Source organism: Benincasa hispida, chromosome 3, assembly GCF_027475165.1.
Source record: "Benincasa hispida cultivar pf3 chromosome 3, pf3_genome.v1.1, whole genome shotgun sequence".
NCBI classification, from domain to species: domain Eukaryota; kingdom Viridiplantae; phylum Streptophyta; class Magnoliopsida; order Cucurbitales; family Cucurbitaceae; genus Benincasa; species Benincasa hispida.
Window position 1 is genome coordinate 27,747,162 of NC_143480.1, and position 21,882 is coordinate 27,769,043.

The following is a 21,882-nucleotide window of genomic DNA, read 5'->3' on the forward strand; positions in this document are numbered from 1 at the left end:
GGGAGATTTTGTTGTACTGGGCTTTTATGCCCTAGTTTATTGTTTTGTACTAAGTTTTTTGTACATCTCACTTCGCTTTAGAACAAGTGGGAGATTGTTAGGGTTGATGCCCTAAAGTCTCGTGTCCTGTAGTTTGTAACAGTATATATGAACACCTGTGATTATTATTATATGATATATACTTCACATCTTGTTGTTTTTCTCGGTTATTTATTTTATTTTCTTTACCACAAAACAATAAACATAAAATCCCTAGTTATCTGTATGTGACTCAAGCATGTATGTGGTGACATACAAGTGGATCATGTCTTGAGTGATAACCAAAATGGTCTATAGTATATGGATATAGGAGGGAAACCTTATCCTGGTAATGCTATGGATGCAGCCCACTTTGTGGAATGGTCATAAGTATTGTGATTTATCACAGATGGTCTGATCCTGATCATTTGTGTTGGGGACATGCAAGCGTGGGCGTCCTATACAAAGAGTTTGTATAAGACCTGACCACGAAGTGTTAACATCTCGTTATATAACACTATTCATGACAGAGACTTCACTTCACTAGAATGACCATAGGTAACATGACCTCAATCCTGAGTGAGTTGGGAACTCCTGCCATTGAGGGTGGTTCTTTGATTTGTATGGGTGCGAGTGGCCAAGTCACCAATTCAAACCTACCATTTTGGGAATTTCTCTGATTTGGGAGCTGGGAACTCAGCTACACAAGATGGAATTCACTTCTTCCTCGAGGCAGGGGTAAGTAGAAAGATGGCTCCTTTAAGGGCTGATTTTGGGGCTTGAACGATGTGGCACTACACACCTTCTCTTGGCTCTAGAGGTGTTCACACATAGTTGGACTATGTTGTATTGTTCTTAGAGGAATCGGTGGTACTTAAGGAGTGAGATGTAACTACAGGGGTAAAATGATAAATTGGCCCAACTATACTTACGAGCATCTATGAAGGGCCATCGTACTCATGATTGGTTATATCTGATGGACACAGAAATATATCTAGGGTAGGAAGAGTTCAGTTGTTGATCTTTAGTGGAATCACTGACAGTTAACGGATGGGGGATCTCGTGGCTAAAGAGTTTAGTCAGCTATTCACGTACCGTTGGAACTTCGAGCCACAGGTCCATTAGGTCACCTGGGTAGCTTGGATAAGGTCGAGAACCAGTGTTTGGGTTAATTTGAAATGCTTAAATTGACAAGAGAAAGTTCAATTATATATGATATAATTAGACTGGTTAATTATATATGATATAATTGGCTAAATGTATGAGATATATTATTTTGGAGGAAATTAGATATAAAGATGATTTATATCAAGTAGGGGAGAAAATACTATAGTAGATATATGATATCAAACTATAGGATATAAATATAATATGAACATATTTATTAATTAAATTAATTGATTAATTATTTGATAATTAACGGATTAATCCACGTTCGGACGTGGGAAGTGGGGCTGCGATGGTTATTGTAACCAATGAATTAAATCAATGAATCCGTGTAAACCTTCCCATGCAGTAATAAAAACAACATCGCATGTGAGCAACTGATCGAAAGATGCAAATGAGCAACGTAAAGGAGGAGGATTGCGACACATGTACAACTAACCGTTGTGCAAATTTGACGGTCTGATTGTATAACAGAAGGAATATTTATTCCTCCATCTCCGGAATTTCCATAACAAGAAGTGGGGTCCATAAGCCAAAAGTCAAAGCTATAAATACCCCCATAGAATTCAGAGAAAGATATACTTGATACGGGAATAATTGATACGAGGGCTAATTGCTGCTAAATTATTGAGAGAGAGGCTGAGCTGAGTACTGATCGAAAGAAATCCGGGAAGAAAAGAGACAAGGTCGAGAGGTGAGTTTCAGTGCTATTCTGCCAGATCCCCGCCGCGAAGCTCTATATTCAGATCCCTGGTTGAGCAAGCCTGAGAGGGAAGCTCATCCTTCCGCACGACCCATCCACATTGGCAAACAAATCTCCATCCAGATCGGTGCCAAGACGTTGGCATTTATTTGTATTTGTTTCTAACTCTATTCATCACTGTATTTCATCTTCTTAATCTCTTCATTCACAAATCATGTATCAGACGCTGAATATAAATATTGAATGTCTCGATCGTTTTCATATATCCTTCTCTGTCTATTTCCGTTCCTCCGTTTATCGCTTTCTTCATAAAGTCTTCTTAATCCCTTGGTAATTAATATGAATTAAACAAGTAACTTATGTTGTGCTAGAGAAATAAGAACGTTTAGCTAAAGCATGCTAGACGGCATCTTCACCTGTGAGAGCAGAAGTGAAGATGCCATTCTGATATGTCGAGAGAAGGTTAGAAGAATGCATTAACAAAAGCAAGTAGTACTTCCAGAGATGGAAGCAACTTTGCGTTCATCACGTTTGTCCTTGTTTCACCACAGAGATGTGGGAGCGCGGCCGATCACTGAGAGGTGTACATCAAGGAAAAAGTGGAACCGTATTTATGCCTTTAACGCAATTAAGGAACTTGTGATATTTGTACTAATTATCTTTTCTCTTTCTATTTCACACATAAGACTTGCCACCACATAACACGATTTTTGTATATCTTCACAGTCAGCCTTGACCTCAGTATCTTGTATCATGAAACCTGTATTTTTTATCATCTTAGATTAGATTTACTTTAACGCAATTTATTTTATTATCGCATCTTTACCACTTTACTTTACTTTATCGCATGTTTATATTATTGTACACAACAACTTTTATTAATTGAAAACCCATGGTCGCATGTATCATAAGCATAACGCAATAACCTCAAACATTCCTTGTGTTCGACCTCGAATCACATCGAAAAACTTGCGGTGAAATTATACTTGGTTTCAACACAAGGAAACTTGTGACAACGCACAGCATACTACAAGAACATTGTTAATTAACGCATATCTAGAAGTAGTATCACATAGATTTGTATCTTGCGTGCATCTATTGTGTACCTAAGATAGAAACATTCATTCATCAATATTTGCGTTAACAAGTTTATGGCGCCGTTGTCAGGGATTGGTTAACAGTTTATTGTTTGAGTGTGTTTATGGTATTTGCAGGACAGATCTCATTGTACTGGCTGTTTAACATGGAGAGCAGCTTGACGGTTTATGAGTACTGGTGCTGAACCAGAATTCGAAGCTGACCCTGAGATCGAGCGTACCTTTCGCGAACGGGCACGTCAGAATCAGATAAGGCGAAAGAAAATAGCGATTATGGCATATAATAACGACAATGCGGTTCCCGTAGTAAATCAAGTGGCTGTTAGGCCAACGTAGGATCCTGTTTTCCTGGCTGCTGACTGCAACATCCCCATGAGGAATTATACAGCACCCAACCTGTATGATTTTTTGTCTGGTATTTCGAGGCCTATTTTTTAGGAGAACACGGTTCGAAATAAAGTCGGTCATGCTACAAATGATTCAAAATGCAGGGCAATTTGGAGGTCTGCAAGGTGAAGACCCGCATGCCCACTTTGTCGAAATGTGTGGCAACTTCTCATTACCTGGTGTAACCCCAGAGAGTATTATATTGTATTTGTTCTCTTACACCTTGAGGGACGAAGCCAAGAGGTGAGCTCACTCATTGGAGCCAAACAATTCATTAAGAAGTTCTTCCCACCAGCCGTCAACGCAAGGCGACGAAATGACGTGTTGAACTTTGAGCAAATGGAGAATGAGACCCTGAGCACTGCCTGGGTGCGATTCAGAAGATTGGTGAAAAACTGCCCGCATATTGGGATACTCGATTGCGTTTTGATGGAGACCTTTTATAACGGCCTGAACAGATCTGCAGGTTGTTGCTGATGCCTCTGCGACAGGAGGTTTTATGGACAAAACATATACTGAGGCTAAGGTCATCCTTGACCGCATATCGCGGAACATGGATGACTGGATTGACGATGGCTGTGGAGGTCAAGGCACCGAATGAAGAAAGAATGAAACTGCCATTGTCCCTGTGGAGACAATGATCACGTTGGCTGCTCAGATGACCGCGGTGACCTCCATCCTTCAATCGATGGCAATTAATTAAGAAGCCATCTCCCAACAATCAGCGCAACCTACTGCACTAGCTCAAGTGGCAGCAATTAGTTGCGTTAATTGTGGAGGGGCTCATGTAGCTGAAATGTGCCCATCGAATCTCCAGTAAGTATGCGCCATCCAAAACACCCCCTTCAGCAACGCCTATAATCCTGGCTGGAGGAGCCATCCTAACTTTGGTTGGGGTGGCAATCCAAACCAAGGGGGGCCAAACAACCATCAGAGCGGCAGTCGAGGTAATCCCCTTTTTTTACCACAACTCAAACCAGGGGCAATCAAGGCAATCGCATAACCAGCAACCTTTATCTTCGAACACCTCTGAAAGCTCGTTGGAGACCCTACTGAAACAATATATGGACAAAAATGATGCAGTAATGCAAGCGCAGACGTCTTCAATTCGAAACTTGGAGATCCAAGTGGGCCAGCTGGCATTTGAGCTAAGAAGTAGAGCACCAGGAACGTTGCCCAACAACTCAGAAGCCCCAGGATCCTATGGAAAGGAGCAATGTCTCAAGGACATTGGGCAGGCAAGTTGGACCGCCTGTAAGGATGTGGATTGCGCTCATTCGAAGAAACGCATCTTTCGGTCCATATCTCACAACTATGTTTAATGCTTTCTTTGATTTCTGTCTTATTGAATTCTTGAATTTTTTCTTTACTTCTGCATTTAATTTTTTTCATGAATTTATGAATTGATTCTTCATTTATTTCCTTTGCATTTGTTTTCGCACTGTCTTTAATTCTTTGAACTTTTCTGTAATTAATGCATTATTCTATAAATGGTGAATGAATGAGAAATAGAGAGAAATTTATTACCGCAAGTCATAGAAACTTGCGTTGATGAAAATAATCATAATAATAATAAAATCATATAATTAACAACAAGTATGCAAGGCGATAATGGACACATCTTGAACCAAGTAACACACGCTTTGCGTTCATCCAACTCAAATGCATTGAAACTAAGGGTTGTGTTGCGCGTGTATATGTTCTTTGCCCATCCTTAGCTAAATGCACAATGTTGAGGTATCCTCCAAAAATGTGTTAGTTAAGGGGTGTGTTTCGGGGGTGTATACGTTGTTGCCCGTCCTCTGTGAAGAGGCATTTACGTTGATGAGCACATTGCGTTAATCGTTACATTGTGTCCATTCGAATAAAATATTAAAGAAAATTCTTTTTGCACTTGAGAAGTCCAATCGTTTCGTATCCCAAAGCAATGATGATTCTGCAGACGAAAGGATGCTTTTCTGAAATTTCATAAATGCGGGAAGTTTGAACGACATGCCTTTTGAGCTTCTCGAGGCCTGTCGCCGCAAACATCGCATTGGGCCCACTGCAGCCCAACCTATAAATAGGAACCCTTCCCCGTCTATGAGATTTTTACCTCATTTGCACTTTGAAAAGCCCTAGCGCCAGCATACGAAACCTTCTTCTTCCCAAAACCCTAACGATTTTCCAGCTCTTTCAACCAAGCTCCCATGGCAGACCAAGCTTCCTAGTCTTTTGCTTCACCCTCAACCCCTTCATCTGACCAAATCGCCATGCGAGAGGCAGCATTCCTTGCTGCCAGTCGCCGACTTGCTGCCCAACCGCATACCATCCCGAGAATCGCCGGTAGAACCAGGAGAAACCCACTGTCCATCCGGCCTCTTCAGTTCAAAAGGGGACATAGCACTGAAAATATCCCAGTTCCAACTCCTGCTGTCTCAATTGAGAGCGAGAAAAAGAGGCGTGATGACAAGGAAGTGTTTGGCAACATTCTGAGTCATTTGGAGCAAGGAGTAGGATTACCTGAGTCAGGGGTTGTAAACCAACCACTGTCCACGGAGGAGGTTGTGGCGGTGGTGGCTGAAGAAATGGTGGTGGCGGAGGCAGTGGTGGTTGAAGAAGAGGCAGGAAGAGACACTCTAACCTTAGAGACTCTTGAGGTAACTACTAACGCAGAAACCTATGACGAACCCTCCAGAATTGCAGTGGAGGAGACTAAGAAGGATGAAGTTATGGTAGAGACTCCTGAAGTTGCGATGGACGTAGTTGCAATGGAGACGCAACCAGAAGAAGCTGAAGAGGAAAAGAAGAAGAAGAAAGGAAAAGGGAGAAAGGCTGGAGAAGCTGAGTCATCTCATCATCGCAAGGAGAAAAATAATAAAGAGAAGAAGAATGATGATGAAGATGAGGAAGAAAAAAAGGAAAGGAAGACGAAGGAGAAGAAAGAAAGAAAGAAGAATGCGCCAGCGTGAAGAAAAACGCCTAAAAAGGAAGAAGAAAAGAAGCAGAGGGCTATAAGCCCTGAAAAAGATGGAGAATCAACCTTCGTGAGGGAGGACGGAGGGGAAACAGTGCAAGTGATGGAACCGGCACAACCTAAAACAACGTAAATGGTTGCAGCGGAAGAAGGCGAAGAAGGAAAAGATACCCCCCTGATGCGGCGTTGTAGGGAGAATGCGCCACAAGGGTCTTCTGTTGATCCTCAACGATTAATAATCTCATTAGAAGAAAAAGAAATAAGAAAAAAAGAAGAGGAGGAGAAGCAGGAGAAAATGGGGAGGGCGAAACTCATCACCACAGAAGGTGATAGAAGAAGAAAATTGCATGATGAGAAAGTTCGCCGCAATAATGAAATCTCAAGGCTTGAAGAAACAAGGCGGATTGAAGAGGAACAACGCCTTTTGTTGGCCTCTGAGCAGTTTATGGAGGAGTTTAAGAGAGAAGAAAGAGAAGAAGAAGAGGAAGAGAAAAAGTAGAAGGAAGAAGAGAAAAGGAGATTAGAAGAAGAGAAAGAGAAGAAGCGCGAAGCTAATAGAAGGCGCTTACAGAAGAAGAAGGGCAAGGAACTTGCCGAGCGAGAGAAGGAGGAATAACGCATGGAGTAAGAAAGAAAACAAAGGCAACAATCTCGCCTTGCGTTGGCCAAAGGAAATGGCAAAGCAGTCGCAGAAAGTAGCAAGCCCGCATTGGCAAAGGCACGTCCATCCAGAAAGAAAGAAAATGACGACTTGTTGATGGAGATGGCCTTTTACCCTACGCCAACACCACTACCTAACCTCATCACGAGCGTGATCGTGGAGCATGGCTGGGACACATTTTTCCAGTGCCCAGCCATCGTTGTTCCAAAGGTAGTGCATGATTTTTACCATGGACGGCTACATGGCACAAGGGATATGGTGACCATAAAAGGGCAAGTGGTACCTTTCAACGCAAAGAACATCAATGAATTATACCAAATGAAGGATAACCTGGATGCATCGGGTAACAAAATCATTGATGATCCCACAGAACAACAGTTGGAAGATGCACTGCGAGTATTAACGCAACCGGGCACGAAGTGGTCGGTTTCTTTAAAAGGCATAAAGACCCTTACATCCAAGACTCTGCTTCTGGAGGCAAGCCTTTGGGTTTATCTGGTTAAGAAGCGGTTGATCCCAACTTCCCATGAAAGGACCATTTCAAGGGATCGAGTTATGGCCGCATACTGAATTGCGCGCGACATTCCAATTGATGTGGGTCGGTTGATCGCAAGTCAAATTCGTGGCTTTGTGGGGCACATTAGAGGACAATATTTCTTTCCATGGACTATCTCAAGTCTGTGCCTGTCAGAGGGGGTAGGCATTGAGGAAGAACCCATGCAAGAAGTCCATGGCCTCATCAATATCAAAATCCTAAGGCTACTCCTCAAAGACTCCCCGCATTGCACAGAGCTACCTTTAAAGAGGCCCGCAATCGATCTTAATACGCTGCAAGAACCTAGGCCAAAGAGACAGCGCAGAGATGATAAGGGAAAAGGGAAAGTCCAAGAAGAAACAACACAAGATCTGGAACTTTTGGACCCTTTACCCTTAGTTATCCGCCCTTCAAGCACTTCGAGCTCACCTGCAAATCCTTCTTCTCTACTACATGAGCATTTCACCAACCTTCTCCTCACTCCAAATTCTTCAATCGCATACCCACCAGCCTACTCACCTGCAGCATCATCACCATAACCTTCCATTCCACCGCCGCATATTAATGACCCACACGATTTGAGTGAAGGTACCTCTGCCCAACCCCAAAACGATGCTGGTGAGACATTGCATGTATAACCTTCCATCCCTTCCTTGGCTGCTGAGTTAGCTGAAATACGGTCTCTCTTCTCCCAACAGCAGCAACTTTTTGCTCAATAACTAGACTTTTTCAACCAAAGATTTAAGGTGGTAATGGAGCAAATTGATGATACACAACGCAGTGCTATCACATCAAGGGAGGCGTTGATCAATATTCAACGCAATATTTTTAAAGTCCATCGCCATCAAAGACAGATTGCGGAGCGAAATCATGAGTACTTTAACTTTCTCACAGCTTATCTCCATGGTCCCATGGTTTCTCCGCATCTTAGGTAGCAACTGAATTTTGAAGAAGCTTCAGTAGCACCACCTCAAAACCCTCCTCCAGATCCTCTGGCTCCTCAACAATAAGTTTTACATTTTTGTGGACATTCTATATTTTTATTCAATTCATTATTTTTTCCAAGTTAACGGAATTCCTTGATTCTTTGTATAGGCACAATTTTTATATTGCGTTAATTCACCCACTAACATCGTCAAGATGGTAGAAGAGGATATTTTTACTCTGTTTTGCAGGAAACCAAGTCACCGCTTGCGATCAAGGTTCAACGAGAAACTAAACAACGCATCTCTGTTCCATTGCACCCCTGAATTAACGATGAAGATGTTGGATTTTATGTCCTAAAACTCGTAGTTTGTAAATTAATAAACATATTCTGTTTTGTTTTTCAATAAAGTTGTTATTGAAATTGTAATCTTGAATCTAATAAACTAAGGTCCTGAGGCTATTTAATGTATTTGAACTTTATGTAGTGACATAAATGTGGATCAAGTTCAAATATATAGCCAAAATGGTCTATAGTATATGAATAAAGTTGGGCGCCTTGTTCTAAGGACACTATGGATGCGTCCTACTTTGTAGTTAGTACAAATAATGTGATCCTGAATCGTTCATATAGAGATATGTGAGTGGGGGCATCCTATGCAATGAGTTTGCATAAGACTGGACCATGAAATAGTCAATTTTTATGTTCTAAATGTCGTTTTATGTATAAAACTGACTATTTCGTTAATTAATGACCTAGGTAACTTAATCTTAATCCTGAGCTAACTATGAACTCTTATTCACTTGGAATTATCCTTAGATCTACATAGGTGAGTGCAGTTCATCATCACTGGCCCAATAAGCCTCCCATTTCAGGGGTAAAATCGGGTGGATAGCTGGGAACATAGGATGCAAGACAGAATTCACTCCTACCCGTTAAGGGATAGAAGATAGGTTGTTCCCTTTAGTACTGAATCCAGGTCTTGAACAAGGGGCCCCACCCTCTCCTTGGCCTGAGAGGGATTCGGTTTATATGTTGGACCTTAAACCAATTGTTCATTAGAGGATCAGTGAAACTTAAGGAACAAGATGTAGTGTTAGAGGTAAAACTGTTTTTATGACCCAGCCGAGATTACGAACAACCTATGAAAGATTAGCTTACTAATCATGGTTATATCAAATGGACACAAATATATCTATAGTGAGGGGAATGCAACTACGGGACTTTAGTGGAATGACCCGTTAGTTAACAAATGTTGATTAATTAGGTTAAAGAGTTTTACCGATTAATCTGGATTGTTGGAGCCCATGATCTGTAGGTCCCTTAGGTTCCCCTACTAGCTCATATGGAATAAACTTAGAATAGTATGATAGAATAATTCGAATTGTTCGAATTAGGTGAAGAGAGAGAAATCGACAAGTATATGTGATATAGTGGTCGGATTTTTCAGTTTAGAGATACAACTTTAATATTTAAATGTGATTTAAATATCAAAAATATGAATACGTTCATATTCGAAAGCTCGGAAATGATGGAAATGGTCAAAGATGTAAAAAGTCAAAGAGTTGACTTTTGACTTTGAAAAGTCAAACTTTGACCGACTTTATATTCAAATGTGATTTGAATTTTGAGAAAATAAATGCAGATTCATGCTCGGGAGGTCAAAATTAGTCAACATGGAAAAAATCATAAAAAGTCAAAATGTTGACTTTTTGGTCAAAGTTTGACTTTGACCAAATGACTATTTTGCGCTTTGACTAAAGTTAGTGGGAAAATCCAAACTTTTGTTGGATAATTCCACTAACAAAATAGTGGGCTAGATGTTGGCTTATAGTGGAGATATTAAGCCCATTAAGATAGTGGATTATAGGTGTTGGGTTTTTATGGATTTGGTTCATGCAATTGTTGCATAGTTTTTTCTATAAAATGGGCTTTTGATTTTAAATTAAAGACTTTTGACAATTTGCCAATTTTGTTTTTAATTTGGGCTGGAAAAAAAACCTCTATTCTTTGTGTGAAGTTCAGAAAGAAAACCCAAATTCATTCCTTTTTTCCATCTCTTTTCTCTCTCTCTCGGGTTCTTCATCTACCGGGTCCCACAATCTGGTTTTGAGTCCAGAGGATAGTAGGTCAACTCTAGTGGTGGTCCGGAAGAGTTTGAGTCGAGATTCGACAAGGAAAAGCGTTGTTCGGGAGCTACAAAGGTTGTATCTCATCCCTTTTTTAATTACTATTTTTCCTTCAATTGCATGCAAAATTTCCTTTTAATTAAAAGCAATTAGAGTGTAATTAGATCCTAATTTCGCTACGTATGCCTCGAGTTCCATCAGAAGAGATGATTAACGCAATGACGGCGCAATGCGACAGTCGATCCAGAGCTGAATTTCAACCGCATGTGGTAAAAAAAAAACAACACTGCATGCGAGCAACCGATCGAAAGATGCAAATGAGCAACGCAAAGGAGGAGGATTGCAACACATGTACAACTAACTGATGTGTAGATTTGACGGTCTAATTGCATAACAGAATGAATATTTATTCCTCCATCTCCGGAATTTCCATAACAAGAAGTGGGGTCCACAAGCTAAGAGTCAAAACTTTTCACCAATAAATACCCCCATAAAATTCAGAGAAAGATATACTTGATACGGGAATAATTGATACGAGGACTAATTGCTGCTAAATTACTGAGAGAGAGGCTGAGCTGAGTACTAATCGGAAGAAATCTGGGAAGAAAAGAGACAAGGCCGAGAGGTGAATCTCAGTGCTATTCTACCAGATCCCCATCGCAAAGCTCTATACTCAGATCCCTGCTATCGGTTGAGCAAACCTGAGAGGGAAGCTCATCCTTCCACACGATCCATCCACATTCGCAAGCAAATCTCCATCCAAATCGGCGTTAAGACGTTGGCATTTATTCGTATTTGTTTCTAACTCTATTCATCACTATATTTCATCTTCTCAATCTCTTCATTCACAAATCATGTATCAGACGCTGAATATAAATATTGAATGTCTCGATCGTTTTCATATCCCCTTCTCTGTCTATTTCCGTTCCTCCTTTTATCGCTTTCTTCATAAAGTCTTCTTAATCCCTTGGTAATTAATATGAATTAAACAAGTAACTTATGTTGTGCTAGAGAAATAAGAACGTTTAGCTAAAGCATGCTAGAGGACATCTTCACCTGTGAGAGCAGAAGTGAAGATGTCATTCTGATCTGTCTAGAGAAGGTTAGAAGAATGTGTTAACTAAAGCAAGCAGTACTTCCAGAGATGGAAGCAACTTTGCGTTCATCACGTTTGTCCTTGTTTCGTCATAGAGATGTGGGAGCGTGGTCGATCACTAAGAGGTGTACATCAAGGAAAAAGTGGAACCGTATTTATGCCTTTAACGCAATTAAGGAACTTGTAATATTTGTACTAATTATCTTTTCTCTTTCTATTTCACACATGAGACTTGCCACCACGTAACACGATTTTTGTATATCTTCACAGTCAGCCTTGACCTTAGTATCTTGTATCATGAAACCTGTATTTTTTATCATCTTAGATTAGATTTACTTTAACGCAATTTATTTTATTATCGCATCTTTACCGCTTTACTTTACTTTATCGCATGTTTATATTATTGTACACAACAACTTTTATTAATTGAAAACCCATGGTCGCATGTATCACAAGCATAACGCAATAACCTCAAACATTCCTTGTGTTCGACCTCGAATCACACCGAAAAACTTGCGGTGAAATTATACTTGGTTTCAATACAAGGAAACTTGTGACAACGCACAGCATACTACAAGAACATTGTTAATTAACGCATATCTAGAAGTAGTATCACATAGATTTGTATCTTGCATGCATCTATTATGTGCCTAAGATAGAAACATTCATTCATCAATTTTTGCATTAACATCATCCTGGAGATACTATGGATGCGGCCCACTTTGCATACTGATACAAATGACGTGATCCCAAAATCGTTCATGTGGAGACATGCGAGTGGAGGCATCCTATGTAAAAGACGTTTCATGAGACCATACCATGAAATAGTCACTTTTCTTTATAACGACCCTTTACTGTTAAAACTAACTATTTCAATTCAATGACCTAGGGTAACTTGATCTTAATCCTAAGCTAACTATGAACTCCTGTTTATTCGAGATTATCCTTTGATCTGTATAAGTGAGAGAAGTTCAATAACACTGTTCGATATGCCTCCCATTTTGGGGATAAAATCAGATAGATGGCTGGGGATATGGTCCTGCAAGATGAAATTTACTCCTATCCAATTTAGGGTTAATAGATAGGTTGTTCTCTTAAGTACTTATTTCTGGTCTTAAACAAAAAGGCACTGCCCTCTCATGATAGAGAGAGACTGGACTATAAACCATGTTCAATAGAGGATCAGTGGTGACTTAAGAAGCAATATGAATATTAAATGAAGCAAAAAATGGAATATAATCCGCCAAATTAGGAGCAATTGCTAACTGCATCGATTCTTGTATCACAGCCTTAAACCCCCTCTCACCAAATTCCTCATCTCTATATTTCTTCCCAAACACCATCAAACAAGTCATGTCAGCAATCAAAGATGACACTTTAGAACTCAAACCCACAGCCACACCATCCTTCGAAGCCGTTTTAAGATACTCAATCAACTCTCGAACCTCCGCCCTGGTGGATTTAAATAAGTTGATTTTGAGAGGGCTGAACAATTCTAGTGTGCACATTTTGCGGATTTTTCGCCAATAAGAACCATATGGGACAAATACCAAATCTTTTTGACCATATGAAATAATTTTGGAAGTTTGAATTAGGGGGCGGCTTGCAAACATTTGGTCGTGGGTTTTGAGGAAGAGCTCCGCTGCGCGAGGAGATGAGACTATGATGGTGTGTACGAGGCCTAATCGCATGTGCATTATGGGTCCATACTTCCGAGATAAAGAATGAAGGTCTCTATGAGGAAGCTTTCCTATCAAATGAAGGCTTCCGAAAATGGGAAACCCTTTTGGGCCAGGAGGCAAATTGTGGCCTTTGAATGGCCATGAGTGTAGGAGAAAAGCAAGAACAAGTATTGCAATAACGATCACCCAAATCCAAGCCATGCTTTCAGCGTAAAACAAAGCTCTAGTGAGCATGTGGGAATATATATGAATGGAAAAAAAAAGCCGACCCAATCATCGATAGCTATTTGATTTTTTATCTCTATATATTTTTTTCTTAATTTCTTATGACGAGTAAAAGAGTTGAATTTTTTAGCAAACTTTCAAAATTAAAAATAAGTTTTTTTTTAACTAGATGTTGGAGGTTAGTTGGATCAATAGGTGCACTAAAACATTTTAACTAAATTGACACGTCAACGAATTTTGATTGTTGACACATCAATGAATAAGTTTTTTAAAACTTTTTTAAAAAAATAGAGTTAGCTTGATTTTTTTAAAACATTGACATAAAGTAGATAACAAACTAATCAATGAATTTAGAGGTGAAAGCAATGTTTTTAGGTTTAATTTTCAAAAACAAAAAACTAACGTTCTATTTGGTAACCATTTTTATTTTTGTTTTCGTAAATTAAACTTATGACACTACTTCCAACTCGAAATTTCTTCATTTACTATCTACCTTTTACTAATGACTTAAAAAACAAAGCCAAAATTTAAAAACTAAAAAAAGTAACTTTTGAAATTTTGTTTTGTTATTAAAATATGGCTAGGAATTCAATCATTATTGTACTTAGGAAAGATAAGAAATTAGATGAAAATAGACTTAATTTTCAAAAACAAAAATAAAAATACCAAACGAGGCCTAAATAGTTACAAAAATCGGAGTCCCGACTAGTTGAGTTACATTTAGATTATTGCTTAACATGTGAAATCTCTTAGTCTCTGTCACATGTTATCAGTTGAGCTATACTCACTTTCACTATATTTATCTTTTGGTTTGGATGTAAGAATAAAGCTTTTGATCTCGAAGATAATAGAACAAAATTTTATGCTGATGTTGAGGTGTATACCATATTTCCATGACATGTATTAGTTTCTTTTCAAGATATGGCTTCAAATGAACTTCGGTTGTAATAATCACGATGAAGCGTCGAGAATTTTATATCGTGCGTACATTGTTGTCCTGGAACATTTTGAACTATGTTATGGAGAGCCATAGATTAGGTGAGTGGTTATATATAGAGATTGAAACGAATGGACCAAAATCACTTCGCATTTAAAACCTTCTGGTTGTTATACTGGCAAATTTGTAACTATCTTTACATGTACCCAAATAATTAATTACCTGAACTAGAATACAAATTTCGGACTCATTCCATTCTTTCTATTCTCCTTTCATTCTATCTGGAGTGGTTTGTTTCATATTTGTCTTTTCATATAATTCTTTAGCTTGATTTTGGGGTTATTTAGATAGGGGTTGTTTCCACCGTTAATTGGGAAAAGGAGTGGATTGAAACTTATTTAGAGAAAAAGGGGTATTGTTTGTCCCCATCCAAATGTGTCTCTTGGGAATATTTTATTATTTTTTTCCGTACACCGCATTTGAAAAAAATTAAACTAGTCAGAATGTGTCTGTTCAACAGACGCATTCACAACTTACTTTGACGTGCGGCCAGAATGTGTCTGTCTTACCAAATTTGGCATTTTCCCCCCGTTTTTTAGCATAAAAAATCCTATTTTTTTCCTTCATTCCACCGTTCTCATCTTCTCCTTTCACAATTTCATCTTCCCTTCACCGATTTCATCTTCTTCTTCACCGATTTCATCCTCCTTCACCGAAACCTTCATTTCATCTTCCCCTTCATCACCGAAGCCCTCATTTCATCTTCACCGAAAACAAAATTTCCTTCATTTCTTTCACATTTCATTTATTTTCAAATACCGATCATTTTCTACCTTCATTTATTTCATTGTAGTATTTTTTTTGGTAAGTTGATATATTTTTGTTATTTAACTTTGAATTAAGTTTTTGATAATTTTTACTGATTTTTTTAATGTTTATTTTGTTTATAGTGAATATTATTCAAAGTCTTTTTAGTCAGTTGAAATATTTGGTAAGGTGCAAAGTTTTTTTTGGTAGTGTGCAATATTTTTCTTTTAATAAGTTGATATATTTTTTATAGTTGGTTATCATAAGGGAGAATTACATGTGATTAACTAAAACGAACTAAAGAAATTGTAAGTATGTTGATATATTCTCTATTGTTTCTTTTCTGGTTGGTATTTGATTGATATTTAGATTTTTAAAATATTACATCAGTCTCAAATTATTTATGTTTAAACATATAAGAAAATCATTAATAAAAAAAATTTAACATTCTTAATGGAAAAAATAAATCTAAAATAGGTTGAAAGAAAATTTTAACGAATTCTAAAAATAGGTATTTAAATATGTTCTTGATGGAAAATAAATAAATCTTTTTAAATGTAAAATTATCTTTTTTTCATTTTGCCAAAATTTTAAAATTTACTAGTAGTTTTTAATGTAAAATTAAGAATATATGGAGAAAAGAATATTGATATTACTTTATTTTGTGGAGAAAAGAAAAGAACATATAAAAAAAGTTAATAGTTAAGAATTTAGAAACATATAAAAAAGTCATCAATAAAAATAATATAATATGTTCCTAATGGCTATTAATGTAAAATTATTAATATGTTCCTAATATCTATTATTTTAGTAAAAAAATATCCATAATTTTGTATTGACTTTTTTTTTTTGTACGATATTTCTGAGAAAACTCTCTACAATCAAGTCATTCAAAAGGTATGTATATAATTATTTACCATTATTTGAAATGATGTATTCATTATTGAATATTGAATGTTAATGTTATTGTTAGTAATATTGTGTTGTTGTAAATTTTATGATGATTAAAGAACAAAGATTCATGTCAATATAAAAGAATATTTATCATTGATTTATGGTCAAATGATGATGATGTCTTAATATTTTGTTTGTTTACTAAAAAAAATATTTCTTTATTTGTACATATTAAAAAAAATAATAATAGCACATTAATATAGTTGGCCTAATATATACTTACAAATATTATTATAAATATCATATTGCATTTGCCAAACTACGATGAACATTGTGGAATTTTATGTTATATGCACGGAAACATTGCTAATGGGCCAAACGGGATAGAATATGATCGGCAACCATCTCTTCGTATAAACATGCATCGTCAAGTTGACTTCAACACATTAATCGATGGATTATATGATGCATTATCCATGAATAGAGATGATGGGGTAGAGATAATATTTAGATATGGTAGTTATGTAGCGGGATCTACTTTCTATATCCCCATCTCATTACGAAGTGAGACTGATGTACGGTTCATGATGACTCCATACCCTCCAAATGGAGTTGAACTATATATATCCCAGCCCAGTGTCCTAAGTCCAGCATCAACGAGAGAAGAAGTTGAAACTACTGTTCAGTTGGAAAGCCATGTTGTGGCGGATGAGCAATGTGATCTAACTATTGCCACAAACGACGAAGAAGTTGAAATAGACGATGATGATATCGATCTAGATCAATTACCTGGTCAATTTTATGGCGTACATGAAGTCCCTGAAACATTTACTGAGATAGACCTGAATGAGATGACCAGTGAATCCGATTCGACAATAGGGGATGACAGTAATATGGGGTCTGATTCATTGTTTAAGGGGATGATATTCAATTCCAAATTGGATTTAAAAAAATATAGTGAAAAACTATTCAATCATTCGACATCAAAATTTTGAAGTCATTGAGTCGAAGAAAACAACATGGGATTTCAGGTGTAAAAGATATGGCAATGGGTGCACGTGGAGGCTTCGCGTTGTTTTCCGTAAAAAACACGATAAATTTGAAATTACCCAGTATAATGGCCCGCATTCTTGTGTGATGCAAGATTGAATCAGGATCACAATCAATTGGACTCAAATCTAATTGCATCTGAGGTAAGCAGCATAGTGAAAAAAAATCCGTCAGTTGACATCAAAACATTACAAGATATTATCTTCAAACAGTATGGTTATTCCGTCAGTTACTGGAAAGTGCGAGATAGAAGAAGAAAGACAATTACGAAGATATTCGAAGATTGGATCGAATCGTACAATTTTCTATCCAAATGGATGAATATCTTGCAAATCACAAACCCCAGTACAGTCGTCCATTGGAGGCTAAATGAGGTGGATTGTGATGAAAGGCTTGTAATGTTCAATAGCATGTTTTGGTCGTTTGGACCTGTTATCGAGGGTTTCAAGCATTGCAGGCCACTACTTCAAACTAACGGAACCCATTTGTATGGGAAGTATGAAGGAACATTGTTAATAGCTACCTCAGTAGATGTAAATGGTCACGTCTATTCGGTTGCATACGCCATTGTACCGGAGGAAAATGCTGACTCGTGGGGCTGGTTTTTGAAAAATTTATGGGATCATGTGGTGCATAGAAGGGAGGGAATGTGTCTAATTTCAGATAGACACAAAGGCATTATATCTGCCGTCAGAAACCCTAGCAGCGGTTGGGTTGGAGTACACCATAGATTCTGCTTGCGACATGTGGCGATTAATTTTAACAAGTTCAAAAATAGTTTATTGAAGAGTTTGGTGTATAGTGCATGATCAAAATTTCAAGTTCGAAAGTTTAGTGACTGTATGGCCGAACTTCAAACAGCAAATCCTAATTGCTTACAGTATTTTGCTTCCATAGATCCTAAGCAGTGGACACATCACATGAAGGTGGTCATCGTTATGGATGGTTAACGACGAATGTAGCCGAAAATACAAATGTTGTTCTGAAAAGAGCCAGAAAGCTACTGATCACTGCACTAATCCAAGCAATATTCTACCGAACTATTGCTTATTTCACTGCTCGTCGTGTAGACATAGAGACTTCTTTTGAAATGAAAGAGTGTTTCATGAGGTAAATTATTCACATCTTAGTTACCCACGTTTTTATACTGACTATCGAGGTATTCTAAGTAATTGTCGTATTTGTCATAGGTATGCGATAAAGAAAATAAGTCATTGGGAACAATGTGTAACCAAACATTCTGTCAACATATTTGACCATCGAACAGGGTTGTGTGAAGTCACCACCTCAATCAACCCAATAACACTAAAGGGTGGAAACACATACCGAGTAAAGTTAAGTGAAAGAACATGTACATACAATAAGTGGCAGAGTTTTGGAATCCCCTGATTGCATGTTATAGCTGCGTGTAAGACCATTGGGGTAGACTACTTTTACTACAATGAAGACTATTACAAAATTTGCACTTATGGCATGTTATTCACCCCAGTTCGAGCCCATCCCTGATAGAAGATGTTGGCATGATCCTAACTTCCCAACTATTTATCCAGAAGAATCACGAGTTAGGAAGGTTGGCAGACCGTGTACTTCTCACATGCAAAACGAGATGGATTGAAGGGAACGTTATTTGTAGGCACGAGAACCCAGACCCTCGTATATTGAACTATCTATGAGCTTCGGATTCTACGGAGTCTCTTGTATAAAATTTATACAACTAGACTGTCATCTGACAACGGCATGGAACGATAGCACCAGGAGACACACACTTTCCGCATGTTGCATGGAGAGTGTACAATTACACTTCAAGATGTAGCCATCCAATTTGGACTCCCGATTAATGGAAGACTATTGATTGGGTCTCTAAATTATGACTGAGAACAAATTTGTGCCCTTCTTTTAGGCGTAATCACGAATGACGCCGTTCTTAAAGAAGGTTGTTTAAGCCTGCCATGGTTAGCTGATCAATTTAACAACTTCGCCCATCTACCAGACTATGCAGATGAAGAGGACCTGCAACGATATGCTCGAGCATATATTCTCACGTTGATTGGAAGATTGGTATTTCCCAACAAATCCAACAGCAGAATGCACCTTTTGTATCTTCCTCTCTTAGTGGATTTTGACGTTGCCGGGACTTACAGTTGGGATGTTGGATGTCTTGCATGGTTGTATAGGCAACTATGCAAGGGTGCAATTATAGATGGAAAAGAAATTGCAGGCCCATTTTTATTGCTACAAATTTGGGCATGGGATTGATTTCCTCTTCTAGCGCCTCGACGAATCCATAAATACGAGAATAACTTAGGCAATAGATCACTTGCAGTAAGGTAAGCATATTTACCTCATTATTGTTTTTTTCATTATGAAAATACTAATAGCTAAAATTTAACTTCTAATTGTTGTAGATAGAATGACAACTATTCTGTAATTAGAGCACCTACGCATGTTCTAGTACAGTATAGACACATACTCTATACACATATGCCTAACCAGGTAATATTTTATTCATTCATATATCATATATTCATAATGTTTCAATCTTTTGGTTAATTCATTTTTTGACACATATGCATGCAGATTATTTAAGAGCCATATATCATCTGATCCAACTATTGTTGCCATACTGTCTCAATGGTAATGAGATATGGACATCCAGATGTCCTTTCATATGCTTCTTCGTTGTGGAGTGGCATCACCCAGATCGTGTGATGTGTCAATTTGGGATGTTGCAACAAATTTCTCAACCTTGCAATACGGACGCCCGACTTCATTCACACGATCTAAGGGGCAGGCATGAGCGAGACTGGGTTGCATATTTGGCTCCTCAAACTACAATTTGGGAAAATCGACATAGTTTGGTTGTTAATGGACCTTCTATTAACAATGGTGTAGGTACCGAGCCTGGATATATTGAATGGTATTCCACTATGAGCAGAGGTGCATAACTAAAGTAGGAGCATCCTATCACTTGTTGATATGAGTTTATTGTTTACTATGATTGTTTGATTTTATTTCTTTACTGCACACCAAAATAAATTCTAAAGTCATTAACTTGTTATTCAATTCTTTTTCAGGTTGAGTTTCCAAATTTGCCAATATCTGCTCAAAGAGCCTTGCGTAGACTCACCTCGATATATCGAGTGCGATATTTCGATGGTGACATTCCAATGGAAGAATAAGGTGATCCAGAAAGACATGAGGATGTTCTATTCAACCTAATATTCGGAATGAATATCCAACAACGTCACTCAATCAGTACACTTCCATGATGTCCTCTCCCTCAACATTTGATTTTTTTCCAACAACCCTCAGTACACTAAGCATGGAAGAAGAACAAACTTCACATGTCCATCCAAATATCCATGACTAGTATGTTACATATCGATAATGTAGTGAGGGTATACACTTTCCAGAGGAAAGTCAACCACCAAGTGTAAGAGGGCGTGGCGATTGTGGACACTATGTTGCTCAACATGATCGATCTAGGCATAATAGAGGATCTTCTTTCAGTCATGAATAAATGCACTTGCAGTCTACTACACATCCTAAAGAACCTTTACTATTATTTACAATAATCAAAAGTTAATATCTATATTTTTGCATAAGTTTCCAACAACTTTAAACAAAAAGAAAATTGAAATAAAAAATTAATATTAAGCTATGAAGCACAGATACTTCATGTGAGACAAAGAATCAGTATCAGACACGTATCGGATACCGATACTTTCAGATACTTCACAGATACATATCTGACACGCGATTTGATGTATCTATATTTTTAGATACTTTCCAGATACGTATCTGACACACGATTTGACGTATCTATTTCTATACGTACTTTTTTTTTAAGAAAAATAACAAATAACTCATATAATATTTCCCAATCTAAAATTAGACAACCTATTTAAAAAGCTCACTACTCGAGTCCAAAACTAAAAGAAAAATAAATAAATAACGGACCAAACCATAGACTAGAATCATCATCTCCATCTTCAGATTTGAGTCCCCACAAAGTCCACTAAAATATAAATTATTTGGATGTCTTCGACAATAAGTTCTTAGTTTATCTTCATACTTCTCTCTCTAATCTTTTCTTCTTCTTCTTCTTCTTTGCAATATGAGTCACTTTTCTATTGCATTTTATTAACTATTGTACTTTAACATTTTAGATGTTTCTTTTTTTGTATTGTATTTCAGTGTTTGTATTCTATTTTGTGTTATTGTTATTAACTTGTATGCTAAACTTATCTATATCCTAGATTTTTTTTAAAGAAAAAAATATAACTTCAACGTATCAGTATCCTATTTTTTTTTTTTTTTAGAAATATATAGATTAAAAATTATATAAAAAAGTGATGTATCCTTAGACGTATCTGTATCTTAGTTTTTTAGAAATTGACGAATCTTCGTATCCAATCGTATCCGTATCGTGTAGTCGTATCTGTATCTGTGCTTCATAGATATTAAGTATATCAAATCAATCATAGCAATTTCTTAATCTCAAAATAACAATATTACTATCAAATCAATCATAGATTTTACTAAGCGATCTTATAGAGAATACTAAGCGATCGGAGAGAATACCAAGCGACTGGATAGATATTACTAAGCGA

The 21,882-nt window shown here is 37.6% G+C and overlaps 1 pseudogene; it reads right to left on the reverse strand.

Moving 5' to 3' along the window:
- Nucleotides 1-12,376: 12,376 nt before the first annotated feature.
- On the reverse strand, nucleotides 12,377-13,557 carry LOC120073508 (cytochrome P450 71AU50 pseudogene; annotated as a pseudogene).
- Between the last annotated feature and the right edge of the window lie 8,325 nt (nucleotides 13,558-21,882).